Raw genomic sequence first — 17,353 nt, forward strand, 5'->3', positions numbered from 1 at the left:
TCTGTTCTACTCCAGTCTATTACTAGATAGGTTGTTATTATTATTATTAATTGTAAAACCAAACCTTTGCAACACTGTGTATCACAAATCCCCTCATTACTTTTTTTTAAAGAGACTCTGTTCCGGCCACTGGTCTAGGTACGGATCCTCTGAACTCTACAGACATCCTCATAAACACCCTGGAAAGACAATTAAAATATGTTTTGACTTAAGCTTGTTAGTGAATATGTTGTTTTAGTAAACACACAGGAAGGAGAAAAGAAGAGGGACAAAGGAAACCAAGAATAGACAGCCTCGCTGTTTGTAATATATGTGCAAACAAATTTCAAGTGACTTCAGGACACTCTTTTTATCATTTTGTTCATATGCTTTCCCCAAACCATCGTTTTATAAACTTATTGACTTAGAGAACCACTGTTCTTTTATTCATCAGAATATTTTGTCATAAGCAAGACATATGCTGTTTTTCGATAAGACAGTCAGACCTGACAAGAAATGATATAATTATACCTAAGATGATGATAATGTGGTGAAGTAGGCATACGTTAATTCAATCTCAATCACTCACTAACTGTTCAGACAGATACTGAGTCGATTGGCGTGTATCTGAGCTACTATTAATGGACTTTTCTATGAATATACATTGTTGGAGATGTCCAGCTATAACTTCTATTGTCTGGATTCTACTTGCACCTCCCTATAATAAAAATCCACCACTCTCTGTCAGTTCGTCTTACTTTGGTGACTTCAGTATTGTTGAGAACTTGCTGGTAGGTTAAGTTTCCAGTATTTCCAATGCTTGCAAGGTCACCCACGGTGTACGGGTTTCAGGAGAGCTTCCAGACAGACTTGGGAAAAGAATCTGGTGATCTCCTTATTAAAAAATATATCAGTGGAAACCTTGGGGATAGCAATAGAACACATTATTAGAAGAGGATGAGTCCCTCGGGTTGGAAGACACTCAAAATAGAACTGGGGAAGAGCTAATTCTTTAAAGTAGAGTCAACCTTAAGGAAGCAGATGAAGTGCAGTTTTGGAGGCTTCATTTGCTTAATATGAGGAGAAATTCCCATAAGAACCCATCAATAAATAACATGGGCTTTATGAAGTATGAATCTAGGAATAAGTTGTCCAAAAGCAAATGGAACTTCAAATTAGTGAGCTGAGAGATGAGCATTGGTCATTTTGAATGAGCTAATCATATGTTCTAACAACCTGGAAATATAACTAGGTGATAAATGGCAATGCATTCATTGTCAAAACAGCAGCAGCAACAACAACAAACATTTCAAGATCTATCCTGAAATATAACATGGGTAGTGATAGAATAATAATACCTACAAGGAACACCGGTTACGATTCAAATGTATGTATCAGCCATTAATGTCAAAGATGAAGAACTTTTAATAATTTCTGCAGTCTGAAATTTATCAAACATGTAATAAGGTTGTGTTGATAATTGCTGATGATTGGCATGCAAAAGTTGAAAAAAAGAGGAAGGATCAATAGTTGATAAATAAAGCCTCTCTGATAGAAATGAAGTTGGGACTTGCATGAGAGAATATCCAAAAAATCAGCAACTCATTCCTTGTAAATACTGTTTTGAACAACATAATGGCACCTTTACCAATGGACTTTATGAGCTGGAATGCAGAGGAATGAAATCAATGATGTCTGTGAATAAGTCTATGAGGAAGCTCAAAATTATCAGTCAGAACAAGGCCAGTGGCCGGCTGCAGAACAGAACATCAATTGCTCATAGTTCATGCTGAAACTGAAGAAAATCAACACAAGCCCTTGAGAATCAAATAATAACCTTGAATCTATCTCACATGAATTTGTAGACCATAACAAGAACAGATTTGATGACTGAAGACAAAATGACATCAAAGGCATATGTAAATAGATAATGAAAAAAATAGAAAAACCAAAACTGAAGTCAAAAGAGATTCTCAAACTTGCTCTTAAATGTAGACTAGAGTAGCTAAAGAAAAGGGAAGAAGAAATGATAACGTAAAATGTAAGGCTGTGCTTTACACAGTTGATGTATGTATGGATTGTGATAAGAGTTGTATGAGCCCCTAATAAAGTGATTAAAATATGTTCAACAGATTTCAAAGGGCAGCTCAAGAAGTAAAAGTAAAATATTAAAATACAACATACAAAGACTTGGTCTTAGATACTGAAAGGAAAGGACATGCTTGGCATTTCTCAATTGAAAGAATGAAAGAAAGAAAAGTCAAGCCACAAGTTGCAATACTGAAAGAGTCTATAGGCAACATTGACTCAAAAAGAAGATGGAAGGATTGGAAAAATTTGTATACTAGACATATTTACCACCACCACCACAAAAAAATTATGAGTAGCTGCTGAGGCTGCCTGTGCAAAACCAAACCCTTCATGGGTTTTAGACCCCAGTTTCAGTGGTTTAGGGTCATGGTTTCATGGAACATCTGAGCTAATAGGCCTGATTGTGTGATTGATGCCTCTACTCTACTTCCCAGTTCATTGCTTAGTGCCTTGGTTGCTGCTGCTGAGTCGGCTCTGATTCATAGTGACTTTATGTACGGTTGTCATGCTGGAACTCATTGTTGCAGCCACTGTGCCAATCCGTCTGACTGAAGGTCTTCCTCTGTTTCTTTGACCTCTGCTTTAGCAAGTGTGATGACCTTTTCCAGGAAGCGGTCCACTGTGATATACATGTCCAAATTACCTAAGATAAAGCTGCCAACCATGCTTCCAATGAGTAGTTTGAGAGAGAGAGAGAGAGAGAGAGAGAGAGAGAGAGAGAGAGAGAGAGAGAGAGAGAGAGAGAGAGAGGAGGATATCGAATGTGCTGGTAATTGCCTCCATAAAATAACTACCTCCTTTGCCATGAATAAATATTTGATCAAATTTCCACAGAAGAATCCTGATCAAAAGAGGGAAATGATTATAATTTCATAGTCTCATGGGCTTTAGATTATATGGAACCCCAAATCCCTCATTGCCATATAGTACAGAGTAGAACTGCCCTATGGATTTCTAAAACGGTTGCTCTTTATGGGAGTAGGAACCTTCATCTTCCTTCCATGGAGCCCTGGTGGTTTGGAACTGGCGAGCTTGCAGTTAGCAGCTCAACCCATAACACATTACACCACCATGGTATCTAGATTTTGGGGAGTCAGGGAGGCTGAATGAACCCCTGTATCTTTTGCCCTGAGATAATCTTTAAATCATAAAATTAAAAAAATCACTGAAGTCTTAAAATGAAACAATATTTTACCTTAACTAGTAAAAAACAATCTGCTTTGAGCATAATACTCCTTTAAGAACAAATTATATGGGATCAAATTTGCAATAGTAGTTTGAATGGATATAAAAGAACCTTAGTGGAAGGGTCATTAACTTTATGTTAATGAGGGTGGGCAATTCCGAAAAAGGATGATACAATTCAAAGAATGCAACCAGCGTGACTAAATTATCCATCTCAAAACAGTTGAATTGGTTTATATTTTGCTACATATATTTTCCACACACACACAGAGACACTGTACCGATAAGTTTGGTCAATCTATAACCATGTCAGGAAGTAGCATCTGATCAAAACTTGATGGTATTGAATAAAGAAGTCCAAGTTGCACTGAAGGCACTAGTGAAAAGCAAAGTTCCAAGAAGTTAGGTGTTAGAACAAACATGTAATCCAGGAAGTGCTCACTATATTAGCACAACAACAGCAAAAACTAGGAAAACAGGTACTTGGCTAACTAATAGGAAAAGATCCATATTTTTGCCCATTTCAGGGAAAGGTGATACAATAGCATGCAGAAATTACCAACCTATATTATTATCATATCGAAGTAAAATTTTACAGAAGACACTTCAAAAATGGTTGCAGTAGGGTAGCAAAAAGGAACTGCCAGAAATTCAAGTTGGAATCAGAGGATGACTTAGGATAAGGGCTATTGATGCTGATGTCACATGAATCTTATCTGAAAGCAGAAAATAATAGAACGGTGTTTACCTGTTGTACTGCGTATGCAAGAAAGTCATCCTCCTGTTGTGTGCATCCTAACAAAGCACGGATAACATTGTGAAGAATGGAAATTCCAGAATACCTTAGTATGCTCATGTAGAAACTGAACAAATACCAAGAGGGTGTTGTTCAAACTGAACAAGGGAATATTGCCTGATTTACAATCAGGGAAAGTGTGTGTCAGGTAGTATCCTCTCACCACACTTTTAAATCTGTATGCTGAACAAATAATCTGAGAAGCTAATCTATATGACTTTAGGATTAAAGATCGACTCATACATGATATAAAATGTGCACATGACACCACCTTCCTTGCTGAAAGCAGAGAAAGCTTGAGACTTATTGGAAGATAGCATCCTATAATTTTCATTATGGATTACAATTCAACATAAAACAAAACTCCTTAAAATTGGACCAATAAAACAGCATGAATCATGATAAATCCCAAAAAAGATTGCGGTTGTTAAGGATTTCATTTTCCGTAAATACACAATTACTGTCCATGGAAGTATCACTTAAGAAAGCAAATGAAGTGTTATATGTAGCAAGCCTGTCGGTAGTTAAAAAGCAAAGATTCTCTTTGATAACTAAGGGACACCTGACCCAAGTCATGGTATTTTCAATCGCTTCGTATGCATATGGAAGCTGGACAATGACTAAGTAAGACCAAAGAAAAATTACTGCATTCGGAGTGTGGTGGTTTTGTTGAAAATATTAACTACACCACGAACTGCCAGAAGAACAAAGAAATGTATATTGGAAGAAGTGCATCCAGAATGCTCCTTAGAAGTGAGGATGGTAATATTTCATCCCATGTACTTTGGACTTGTCATTAGGACATCATGCTTGCGAAAGTATAGGGTCGGTGCAGAAGACCTAGACAATGCGATAGCAATGTTTACAACAACGGACTAAACGTAGAAATAATTTTGAGGAGGGCTCAGGACAAAGCAGTGTTTCATTCTGTTAGCTCTGAGTTGGAAATGAGTGGAAGGCACAAAATAAAAATGGTGCCGTGGTTAAAGCTCTGAGTTGCTCACGTAAAAGTTTGCAGTTCGCACTCACCATCTGCCTTCTAGGAGAAAGATAGAGTCTGTTTTAGTAATGATTTACAGTGCTGGAAGCCTGTCAAGGCTCCTCTACCCTGTTCTTTGGGGTTGCTATGAGATGGAATCAACTTTAAATTTGAAAGCAATGGGGTTGTGTGTGTGTGCACTTGTTTTATAATAAATATACCTTAAAGTTAAAAATGTTCAAGGTGTAACCTCTAAACAGCGTTTCTTTCTTTTTTTCTTTTTGGTTTGTACAGAATTAAAGCTTGTGGGCATTTTACTTTCATTTATAGCTGAAACTATTTTTGAAATTTCCTTTATTGCTAGTTTTTATGGAAAAAGAAATATCAAGATACCCACTGTAAGATCCAAATACTCTGCGCATTATACATGGACGATGGAGACTCTTCTCGGTCCTCTGTGTTTCAAAAAATGTGTTTCCAGAACCTTCAAGAGAGAAGAGTTTTGTTGACCACCGCTCTGGCTTTCTCCTCGGCAGTACGTCTTACGGGACCAAAGGCAGGGCATCTTTGGGTAGGGCTAGTGCTCCTACCCTGAGCTTTCATTGTTACTCGCCATGTCCACTCACAGAGGGGTTTCATATGCAAGTATAAGAAGAACCCTTCTCTATTCTAAAAGTTGGTGAATGGCCAGATGTCTGTTGGCCAATTGGCCAATCAAAGATCTTTAAGCTAGTCTGGATGCCTCTGAGCTACCACTGGTGTAAAGCTTGAAATGAAATATATTGAGAAGAACGTCTTCTCAGTTACTAATGTGTTTGTAAAGAAGTTATAGACATTTGTGAAAGTATTATTTCTAAAGAGGAGGTATATCTTGCTATAAAAGTAGTTTCTTTTTATGGCAATGATGGCAACTTCTCCGACTCTATATGGAGTTAATTTCTTATAGTATTTCCATAATAATAAAGGACTCACAAGAACTGGTGATTAAGTGGATTTTAGCTTGAAAGGTAAATGTGTTTGAGTCTCTTTTAGAGCTCATTATTAAATATTGTTATATAAGCTATCTTCAATTCATTAGTACTTTTGCTTTTATCAGTTATTAAGTCTCATGGCAAGAACAGACTTGCCTAGATGGAGAGAATGGATAAAGGAGACACACATGACATTAGAGCATCGCCATGCAAATGATAGCAAAAAGATACATAATTTTTGTAGGTTTTTTTCTCTCTCATTCAAATCATTACCCAATTCAAGTAATTACTTTTTGATAACCAAACATTTCCCTCCTTTGTCCACTAACTGTAAATTGAATGCATTTGCATGCAGAGTTTCTTTGGAGAGAGAGTGGGGAAAAACCATGCTGCCTCATACACCACACAGACAAAATCTTTTTACTGTCCACAATAAAAAGACAGCAGTACCATTTACTCCTTCTCATCCTATGTGTCCCAGCAGCTAATTTGATAGCAGCACTTTCCCAGAGTCAAAAGTTTTACTGAAAACAAATTAACATGTTCCACCCTCTCTACTCTAGCAATATAAAATTGCCTTTCCTTCCAGACTCAAAGAACTCCATGAATTTCAAGAACATAGGAAGTTCTGGTAAGGGAGCCTGATTGCAAATAATCTACTCAACCATAAAGCTCAGTTCACTAAATCTTTATTGAACGTCTATTATTTACTAGGCTTTGGATACCAAGATGAAAAGAACAGCCTCTGTTTTCCCTGATGGGAGTTGGCTGTAATAAAAAGTGTTTCACAGTATTGAAAGAGAATGCCCTTGAACTACTGAGTGCTCATCTTTAGACTTTACCAAATTTCTCACTTTTATTAAATATTGCGAGATGCTATAGTTGAAAGCAGCCATGGTAGGCTTCCAGGGCACATATTCAAGGAAATTAAGAAAATCAGAACATTGCCTTCCATCAAATGACAAGGTCAACAGCTTATATGTCCTTCTAGAGATGACACAGTCCAAAACTTTGGTATTCCTCCAGAATACAGAGTCAAAATAGACAGTTTGCCAGGCATATTTGGAAAGAACATTAACAAGAACTGTCCTACAAAATAAGAAATTAAATCATTTGAAAGGCCCAGAAATTGAAATAGCAAACAACCCAAAGAAACAAAATGAAATAAGGTAAAGAAACACTAAGGATCTGCTGCGCATGAAAACTTGGAGAACGGTGGCATGGAAAGGAAGAAATCGTCATGTTTTCGGGACATTGAAGCTCACACGGGTTTAGAGACTTGACTTCTCAAGTCAATCCAAGAGGGAACTCTAATAACAAATACATTCCGTTATCTTTTACTTCCATTATTTCCATGAACTCTTTGAAGCCTCACCACCACCACCACTATCACCACCATCACCACCACCTCCACTTCCACCATCCACCACCACCACCACCACTTCCACCTCCACCACCACCTCCACCTCCATCACCACCACCACCACCACTACCACCTCCACCTCCACCTCCACCACCACCTCCACCTCCATCACCACCACCACCACCACTACCACCCCCTCCATCACCACCACCACCACCACCACCACCACTACCACCCCCTCCATCACCACCACCACCACTACCACCTCCACCTCCACCACCACCTCCACCTCCATCACCACCACCACCACCACTACCACCCCCTCCATCACCACCACCACCACTACCACTTCCACCTCCACCACCACCTCCACCTCCATCACCACCACCACCACCACTACCACCCCCTCCATCACCACCACCACCACCACCACCACCACCACCACTACCACCTCCACCTCCACCTCTACCATCACCACCACCACCCCCTCCATCACCACCACCACCACCACCACCACTACCACTTCCACCTCCACCTCTACCACCACCACCACCACCACCTCCACCTCCACCACCACCTCCATCACCACCACCACCACTACCACCCCCTCCATCACCACCACCACCACCACCACCACCACCACCACCACCACCACCACCACCACCACCACCACTTCCACCTCCACCACCACCACTACCACCTCCACCTCCACCACAACCCTCACACTATATGAGTATCTGGTGTTGGAAAAGATCCCTAGGATTTTGCTCTACATGCGGCCTAAAGTTTGGAGATTTGAAAGCACTTAGTGCTGGCCTGGAAGCAGAGCCTGGAGATCTGCTTCTCCAAAAACGATGGCCAAGGAAACCCAGTGGAGCAGTTTTACTTTGTGGCAGATGGAGTTACCAGGAATCTGAATTGGATGGCAACAGGTGTGGTGACGATGTCAAAACCAAACCATAACTTATTCGCAATGAGTACTGGCTTGCTGTTGGTAGGGGCTTTCAAGTCAGTTCCGACTGAGACTCACAGCGGCCCTGTATACAACAGAACAAAGCACTGCCCAGTCCTGTGCCATCCTCCCCAAATGTCAGAGGGTCCATTTTAACATGGTGTTTCTCACACTCAGATGGACACAAATGTGTTGTCATATTTAAATGGGTCATTTGAAAAATAGTTCAAGAAAGAGAAGCCTCTTTACTGAAATAATTTAACCAAGGCTGAAAAGAAGATTATATATTCTTAACTGCCTTACTAGGTCAAAACAGACTGTAGATTTTCTTCGTACAGCCCTTAGCCTTGGGAATCCTTCCTCAGCCTGACATTGATGCCTTCTGATTGTCGTTTACGGATGTCAAGAGACATTGCACTTTCTTTCATTGATGTTGTTGGTTGCTCTGATTTCCGCCCCTCCCCTAACATGGTATTTAATTGGTGCTATTCCACAGTCCACCACCAGTCAACAGTGCTTAGGGGAATATTTCCTTGCTTAGAGTTTGAGCAGGAAGACCATTATAACTTGTTCATCAGAGTTTGTCCTTGCTCTCTCAGATGCCAAACCCACAGCCCACCCTCACTTATGCCTCCTTCCAAAAACCAAGCAACCTCCAAACCGAAGCATCTAATGTCTAGCGATTTACACTGAAATCACCTTTGCTATTCAATCTAGTTGAGAGTTATAAATGTAATTACTTATTTTTCTTTAGCGAAACGTATTTGGGAAGCAAAAACCAAAAACCCTTTATTTTCTGCTGTTGCTACCGTATTATTATTTGACTGGTTTCCACCTTATTAGTTATTCATCTAGATTGGTAGCTGTGTATATTATAAATCTGTCATTTCTTTGGCCATACTGAATCTTAGCTCAAAATGCTCTTGTTTTCCATTGTTAGGAAGCTTCGCAGACAGTTCTTTATTTTAAAATCATTTTACTGGGGACTCGTACAACTCTTATCACAACCCACACATCCATCCATTGTGTCAAGCACATTTGTAGCCCTCATCCTCCTCTAAACATTTTCTTTCTACTTGAGCCTTTGGTTTCAGCTCCTCATATTTTCCTCTCCCTCCCCTACTCTCCCTCCCTCACGAACCCTTGAGAATTTATAAATTATTATTTATTTTGTCATGTCTTACACTGTCCCATATCTCCCTTCACCCACTTTTCTGTTGTCAGTCCCTCAGGGAAGGGGTTACATGTAGATCATTGTGATCTTTTCCCCATTTCTCCCCCACCTTCCCTTTCCCCTCCTTGTATGGCTACTCTCATTATTGGTCCTGAGGGGTTTATCTATTTTGGATTCCTTGTGTTTCCAGCTCTTATCTGTACCAGTGTACATTCTCTGGTCTAGACAGATTTGTAAGGTTGAATTGGGATCATGATAGTGGGGGGAGGAAGCATTCAAGAGCTAATGGAGAGTTGTATGTTTCATCAGTGCTCTACTGCACCCTGATTGGCTCCTCTCCTCCCCGCAACAAGGGGATGTCTCGTTGCCTACAGATGGGCTTTGGGCCTCCACTCTGCACTCTTCCTCATTCACAATGATATGATTTTATTTGTTTTTTTGATGCCTAATACCTGATCCTATCGACACCTCGTGATCACACAGGCTGGTGTGATTCTTCCATGTGGGCTTTGCTGCTTCTCACCTAGATGGCTGCTTGTTTATCTTCAAGCCTTTAAGACTCCAGACACTATATCTTTTGATAGCTGGGCACCATCAGCTTTCTTCACCATATTTGCTTAGGTACTTACTTTGCCTTCAGTGATCGTGATGCAGACAGTTGTTGTTAATGCTCACAAGACTCTGTACATTACCCAAAGAAGACATTCTCATAACCCCATTTGTAATATAAGAAATCAAGTAGAACTAATTTGATTAAAGTTATATTACCTGATAAGGTAGGAGCTGGGAAAAAGTAAACTAAAACCCATTTTTGAAAAAGCAAAACAAACCGGGGTCTCCTGGTTTTTAGTTTGATACACTACAGTCATCTTCTCTGATGGTATAAGGCAGGAAATTTAAATATGATCAATAATGAACAGAAAAAAGTGATTTGGGGAAGTTAACGTAATTAAGGACTAGATCCAACTGTTACTGCCAGGGTAAATGGCGGCCATTTGGGGCAAATCATACACACACAGGGAAAGTGAAGAAGGAACTAAGCATTGCTGCTATAGTCTTTGTTCCTTTTTGAGGCCATAAATAATATTTATAATTACGTCCTTCCACCCCCCCCCTCCCCCATGCTTCCTTTGCTCTGGAGCCAGGACTCTGCCGGCCTGTGTCCTTCCCCGGTGCAGTGACCCAAATCTTTCTTGAAGGATATGAAACTTTAGCCTTGCACCCTCTCCTCCTTTTCCCTTAGTTTTCCATTAACCTTTTCCCAGTGATCAAGAAAGTACTAAGAGACCATTTGGAAGCACTAGGAAGGCAGTTTTAAACATTGTTCTATGACTCACATTGAGTAACAGGAACCAAATTCCCCTTGGAGATCAGGATCAACCTTCTGAGATGGCAAACGTATAAGTAGCAGGTGGTTTTCACAGGCACATTGTGAAATAATATCACAGTTCATTAAATTGCCACTGCTATTGGTGCCAACTTTCCAGATAGCCACAGGAGGCAACATGGCCCATGTCCTGAAGCTTGACACAGCGAGAAGGACCAGTAGGCACACATTGTGACAAGTGACCCGTGGAAAAATGTGGGTAGCATAGCCAACTGAGTTTAGTTAGATGTGATGGCTTAACGTTTAAAGAGATTGACATGACTTCCAAGATGGCATTCACAATACACCAGGTAGATTCACAATTAAATAGATGGTAAACTTAAGGGAGCAACACTGGCCTTACACATGACAAATGTCCCTGTTCCAGACAGGCTCGCTAAACACTTGTTTTTCCTCATTCCATATTCTGTGTTTCTTCATCTTTATCTTTTTCACCAAGCATCGTAGACTCTCAGGGTTAACCCCAATTTAAGACTGACAGCAGAAGAGGATTTAGCGGTTTTTCTTTCCTGCACACTACCAATTGTCCTCCTTCATGAACGTATTTTCTTGTTTATCAGCATGAGGAAAAAAATGGAGGATAATGAAAATACCATTGCTTCATTTATTCCACAACAATTTTTTCAACACTGACTTTGTGCTCAGGCATTTTTGTAGTAAAACTTCGGCAGCGCAACAGAAAACACCGGATGGTGCTCATGTTGATGTAAAGGATCTTTCAAAATACGTAGAGGCACTGTTTCTTATTATTTCTCATTCTGTGTCTAGATTAAGGTACATTCTGTGCTATCTACACAGAAAAATGGGAGCTTCCACTCTGATAATAAGAGAGACAATTTGCAATCAGAACAAAGGAAACCCATGGTGTTTTTAAAACAAGTGCAACACAGGGTAATTCGGCATTGCATGCTAAGCTTAACTGTTCAGATGCCAAGCCAAAGTAGATCCATCTTTGTACCATCATTATTCTTGGTAAGCGTCATGATCACATTGAGTTTGGAGACATTCAGATAATTTCAAGATCTTCTAGGACCCTCTTCTAATCTGTTTGAGAGTGCCCCCACTTCCATATAAAGTTTATTTATTTTAAAATAGTTTTATTGCCATATAATTCACATAACATACAATAGGATTATTCAATCATATTAAGAATGATGAAATCATCCCAACCATCAAGTTCAAAATATTTAATTTTCATACTCAGTATGTTTAGCTCTCTATCCACCACCCACCCCACCCCTAACCTCCCTTACCATACTCCTGAGGTAATTCTCAATCCAGTGACTCTCTTTATAGATTGACCTACCCTGGATTTCATATATGGAAAATCATACAATTACAAAAAAACAGGAAACAAAACCAACAACAATGAAAAAATATAACAGAGAAACCTCAATAGAAAAAAATACTAAAAACTGAAACAACTTAAAATGGGTCAAAAGGGAGATCAAAAGATAAGGTGTTACATGTTAACCTATCTACATCCGCCATCAATGACTTTACAATGCTTTCTGTCTGAGAGCAGGGATATTTACATATCTGGACTCTGGTTAAAGGGGATTCACCAAAGGCTTAATCCATGTCAGCATGCTGCAAATGGATTTTGGGCACCTACCATCATCCATAGCCTTCTACCACCCTTGTTCAGAATTTAAGCACTGAGGCCATTCCCCCATTGGGATTTGGGTATCATTATGTACAATCCTTGGATCACACAGGCTGCTGTGCTTCTTCCATGCACGCTTAATTTATTTCTGTGATCTCTTTGCTTATGGCAAGCTGCTGCTTGTCCCCCTTCATGTCCTTCATCTCTTTTGGTCTAGAAAGATCCAAGAAGTCTTAATGTCGTCCTTGTTTGGAACCTTTCACTCAATGGTTTTCCTACGGAACCATTAAACTCACTGCCATCGAGCCAATCATGACTCAGCCACCCCCTATAAGTGTTTGTGTTAGTAGAAAGCCCAATCTTTCTCCCTCAGAGGTGGTGGTGGTTTTGAACTGCTGACCATGCAGATAGCAGTCCCACGTGTTCCCACGACATCACCATGGCTCCATAAAAGGATGAACTAGTCATATTTTATGATTAGCTGTCTATTTAGTTAAACTGTGATTCTTTTTACCTATTGTAGTATGTGATCGGTTAATAAACCTCTATTTATGGACGTCACTCTCCTCCTCTTATGCTTGAACTTATTTTGAGTCAGGAACTCTTTTATGAGCATTTCATGTATAATTCCATCAGGTCCCATTAAAAGGACTCTCATTTTTATATGTGGAAATTGGGGTCCAGAGACCACTAGATGAGTTTCTTCAGGCCATATGAGACTGCGTGAACCCAATGAATGGTACATTCTTATCATGGTCCTGTTCCTATTGTTTTGCAAGACAACACATGATAGTAATATATGAATTCCATGTGGGCTATAACAGTAAAAGAGAACTGTGAGTAGATGTAGCCGTCACAAATCCAAATAGATATCATCAATACAATGTGCTGTCTGTAAAGGAGAAGGTGATTATTTGTTCTGTTCTTTGTCTGGCATTCCATGTTTGGAAGAGGGCATTCCTTTTTGAGTACCATATTTCACATGCAATATTAAAAATAGAAAGTATCCAGGAGGGAGCAGCTACAATTATTTACCTTTAACTTTTGGAAACCATGACAAATGAGAAAGCACTAATGGGAACAATGATGTTTCACTAGTAAGGAAAAAAAAAAGGAAGCTTAGCTGTCGTCAGATATTGAGAGGGATATTAGAGAGGAAGAAGATATTAGGCTTCTATAATGCATATGGTAGAACTAGAGAAAGTATATATATGAAATATTAAAGAGAAGAATCTTTCAACTCACATTAACATAGAATTGTATGATTGCTGTTGTTAGTTGCCATGGAATTGAATCTGACTTTTAGTACCTCTGTATAATTAGAATTATTCTAACCTGGATTGGGCTACTGCAGTAGGTTGCAATTTTTCTGTTTCCTGTGAGATTTAATTGGCTACACAATCACTTTTAGGAATGTGAAGAGAAAATGTCATATTTAATTAGGTATCTTAAGTGAAATGCATAATTTGAGGGGTTTCAAAAAGTTACTGGAATTCAAACACAACGGGATTGTCCATGAAGCTTTCGAAGTCCACTTGTGTGATGTAGAGGTTACACATGCATTGGGCTGCTATCTGAAAAGTTAGTGGTTAAAAACCACCAGTTTCTCTTGGGGAAAAAATGGGGCTTTCTATGAGTTAATAATTTTTTAAACTCCCATGTGCAGTTCTAACCTGCCCTATAAGATTGATATGAATTGGTATCAAGTTAATGGCAGTGAGTTTGGTTTGACATTTTGTGTCTTAAATGTCCCAAGCACCAAAGCATATAGAAAATGTTGCTCTGTTGTGCTAATTCAAAAATGTAGAATTCTACCTGAACCTTCCATTATTCTTCAGCCACACCTGATCACTTTCTTTGGTCTCCTTTTGCCTAACTTTAGGTACTTCCACTTGGCTGGAAGTCTTGCCCAGCACTAAACATACATATGGAATTCTTAGGATAGATACTTCAGTAATCTCAAATATGATCCATTCATCAAAGGCATGAATAGAACCTTTAAATTAACTCTGTTCCTCAAAACAGTGTAAGTATTCAGGCATATTTTATCTACTCATTCAATTATATCTGATATACTTCTCCATCACATTGTACACCACATGTGGGATTATTATATTATCTCTATACGGAATTCTGTCCCCCTCCAGTCCCACCCAGTTGCACAAACGTTTCTCACTTGGTTCCTAACTGATCGGTTGGGGGTTCAAATTCATCCAGTGACACTGGAAGAGAGATAACAGCCATTGCAAATACCCTGGAGAGTAGTTCTACTCTGACAAACATGGGGCCCATCATGAGTCAGAGCTGACTTGATGGCAGTGTTTTTGGTTATCCCCATCCAGTAGCATAAAGATTATATGGTCCAATACAAGGCAAAATTGACATGTTTAATAAATGTTGGTTGAATTGAATGGAATAAAGTTTCAGGAAGTTGGGTTAAGACATGGAGATAAGATAATTTAAGAACCTAACTCAATGGCAACTGATCAGAAAGCCTGTTTCTGATTTGTATTAAGGGTGATTATCCAATATTTGGGGACATTTCTTTTAGGATACAGACACAGTGTCCTAGAAAAGGGACCTGTGTGAAAGTAAACAAGCTGGAGCTGCTTTAGGCTTCCTAACATGTATAAGCAAGGATTCCACTGTTGTCATTTAGATTTGTTTACCAGTGGTTGGGTGATTTTCTAGTTGCTCTACTTTGATCTGCGCCAAGTGGTGAATGGATTCTACACTTTCCCACGTCCCATATAAAAGGAAGACTCAGCAGACCAAACTCTACAACTTATCAGTGCATTATGGTAATAACAACAGCATTCGAACTTTAAATGATGTAGGTTGTTCCTAGAAATAAGTCTCATTGTAATCCCATGGAAATGACGTTAGAAGGTTTCTGGTAGTAACTTCAAAGCACTTTAATCATCTTTTCTTTAAATAATTTTTAACTAGCCTACATTATACAACCTCGCATGCAGGCTATTAAAATGTCATAGATAGTGGTTTGTGGAATCTTTATGCTTCAGCATTTCTTTTCATATTTTTTGGCTGGTAATATTTTTTTGTGTGTGGAGGAGGGCATTTGTTCCAATTCAGTACTTTTTTTGTATTTCAAGCTATCGACCAGGTTACTCAAAATTAAAGGTAGGATAGTGAATTTAAGGCAATGACTTATTATCTAATCACTTTTAGAAAGCTTTATTTTTTTTTCCTTTCTCCTTCCCCGTACATTTTATTGTATAGGGGGTTCCTTATCAGATATTTGTTTTTTTTCTTTGAACAAGTTGAACAATTTATCAAACCTCCCAGTGACTTATTCGTCCCCTCCCTTTTTCCCATCTTATATATCACTTTGAAGCATTTGGAAATTACAATCTGATTCAGCCAAGAAACTCTGGCAATTATGAGTTTTATCACGAACTCCCAAATATGCTATTTTGAGGTTCCAAAAGATCCTGTTTCACTTAGTACTCCATTTTTTCCTTGATCTTGGCTTTTATGAGTGCAATGTGTTTGTCTATGCCAATCCATTAAATGTCCCAGAAGTTCCATAGTGTCTGCCGAGTTTCCCCAGACCGCCTAGAGAAAACCCGTTGAATACCTCTTCAGGTCCTATTGGATCCTCCCAGGTTTCACACTTTATCCAACTATGGATTATGCTCAAATGCTGTTACATGGTGTTTCCGTCTTGGTTTGAGGTGTTGGTTTCTCTCTCTCTCTCTCTCTCTCTCTGCATTTTCTAATCTTTTAAAAATAGTCTACTATAGGCTGCCAGGTTCCAAGAAATAAACTGGGTGATTCACATTGCATAAAGTCATGCAAAATTACATTCTTAATAACTTTCAATGAGGAGTACACCTGCTCGACAGCAAAGCACTAGCTATGCGTCTTTCCGTGTAAGACGCTGCTGGTAGAAAGAGGTTTGCTTCATCTTGCTGTCATCAATACGACTGAAAGATTATTTGCCTTCATGGCATGGCTTGTAGCCTTGTGTATACAAAAACAAATAATGAAAAATGGCTCAGCCAAAAAATATAAAACCACAGAAAGAAAGAAAACCCTTCAAAATTTTCTTGCATTCTTGATCTCCCCCCTATGGCTGCCTTTATATTAGGAAATTTGCACTTTGCACTGTTAGCATTGATTTTAAAGCAATGCTAAAATGTACTGAAAACTTGCCTTCTTGTTTCATATCATAAAATTGGGATTCTGGGCCAAAGATATGCATCACAGGTAGAAAAGCATGTGATCTTTGAATATGCATGCTTAAATGTGAAGTCAAGCTGTGTCCCAGGTGACAAGGTCCTCTCCAATATGCCAGAGCGATTCACGCTATCAGGTTCTGGCACAGGTGCACAGGTATTATCAGACAGTTGTGCCCTTAGAAAAAAGTGTACTGCCTCCTTTTTTAAAAATTACTCATGGTTGGTTAAAATAAACCTAACACCTCAATTTTGGTGTGTTGTGATAATCCCCGCCAAGAAGGAAAACAAAGTTTATAAAAAGTTCCCTTTCACGTGTTCTGCTTTAAATCTGCTTGCACCTTCAAGTTTGCCTAACTCTTTAAATACAGCTTCCTCCATCACAGCTGGTTGCCTGTGAATGAGAAATATTTAAATACACTGCTAAATTTTCTAAATGGAATTTTTAGAAATTCCACATCATGCATCTGCATATGCAATTTCAGCTACATCATAATACAGCATAGTAGAAATATATTTCTGACTTTGCTAATTACTTTATTAGCTAATTAGTATTAAAACAGATTGCCAGAATACCTAATGTGATTTCTTAACTGCTGCTTAGTGTTAAAGAGTAACACTGCTATCACTGGTAATTCATTGAGAGATTTTAAAATGTTCTTGTCATAGCA

The sequence above is a fragment of the Tenrec ecaudatus genome, chromosome X, assembly GCF_050624435.1.
Source record: "Tenrec ecaudatus isolate mTenEca1 chromosome X, mTenEca1.hap1, whole genome shotgun sequence".
In the NCBI taxonomy this organism is placed as follows: Eukaryota; Metazoa; Chordata; class Mammalia; order Afrosoricida; family Tenrecidae; genus Tenrec; species Tenrec ecaudatus.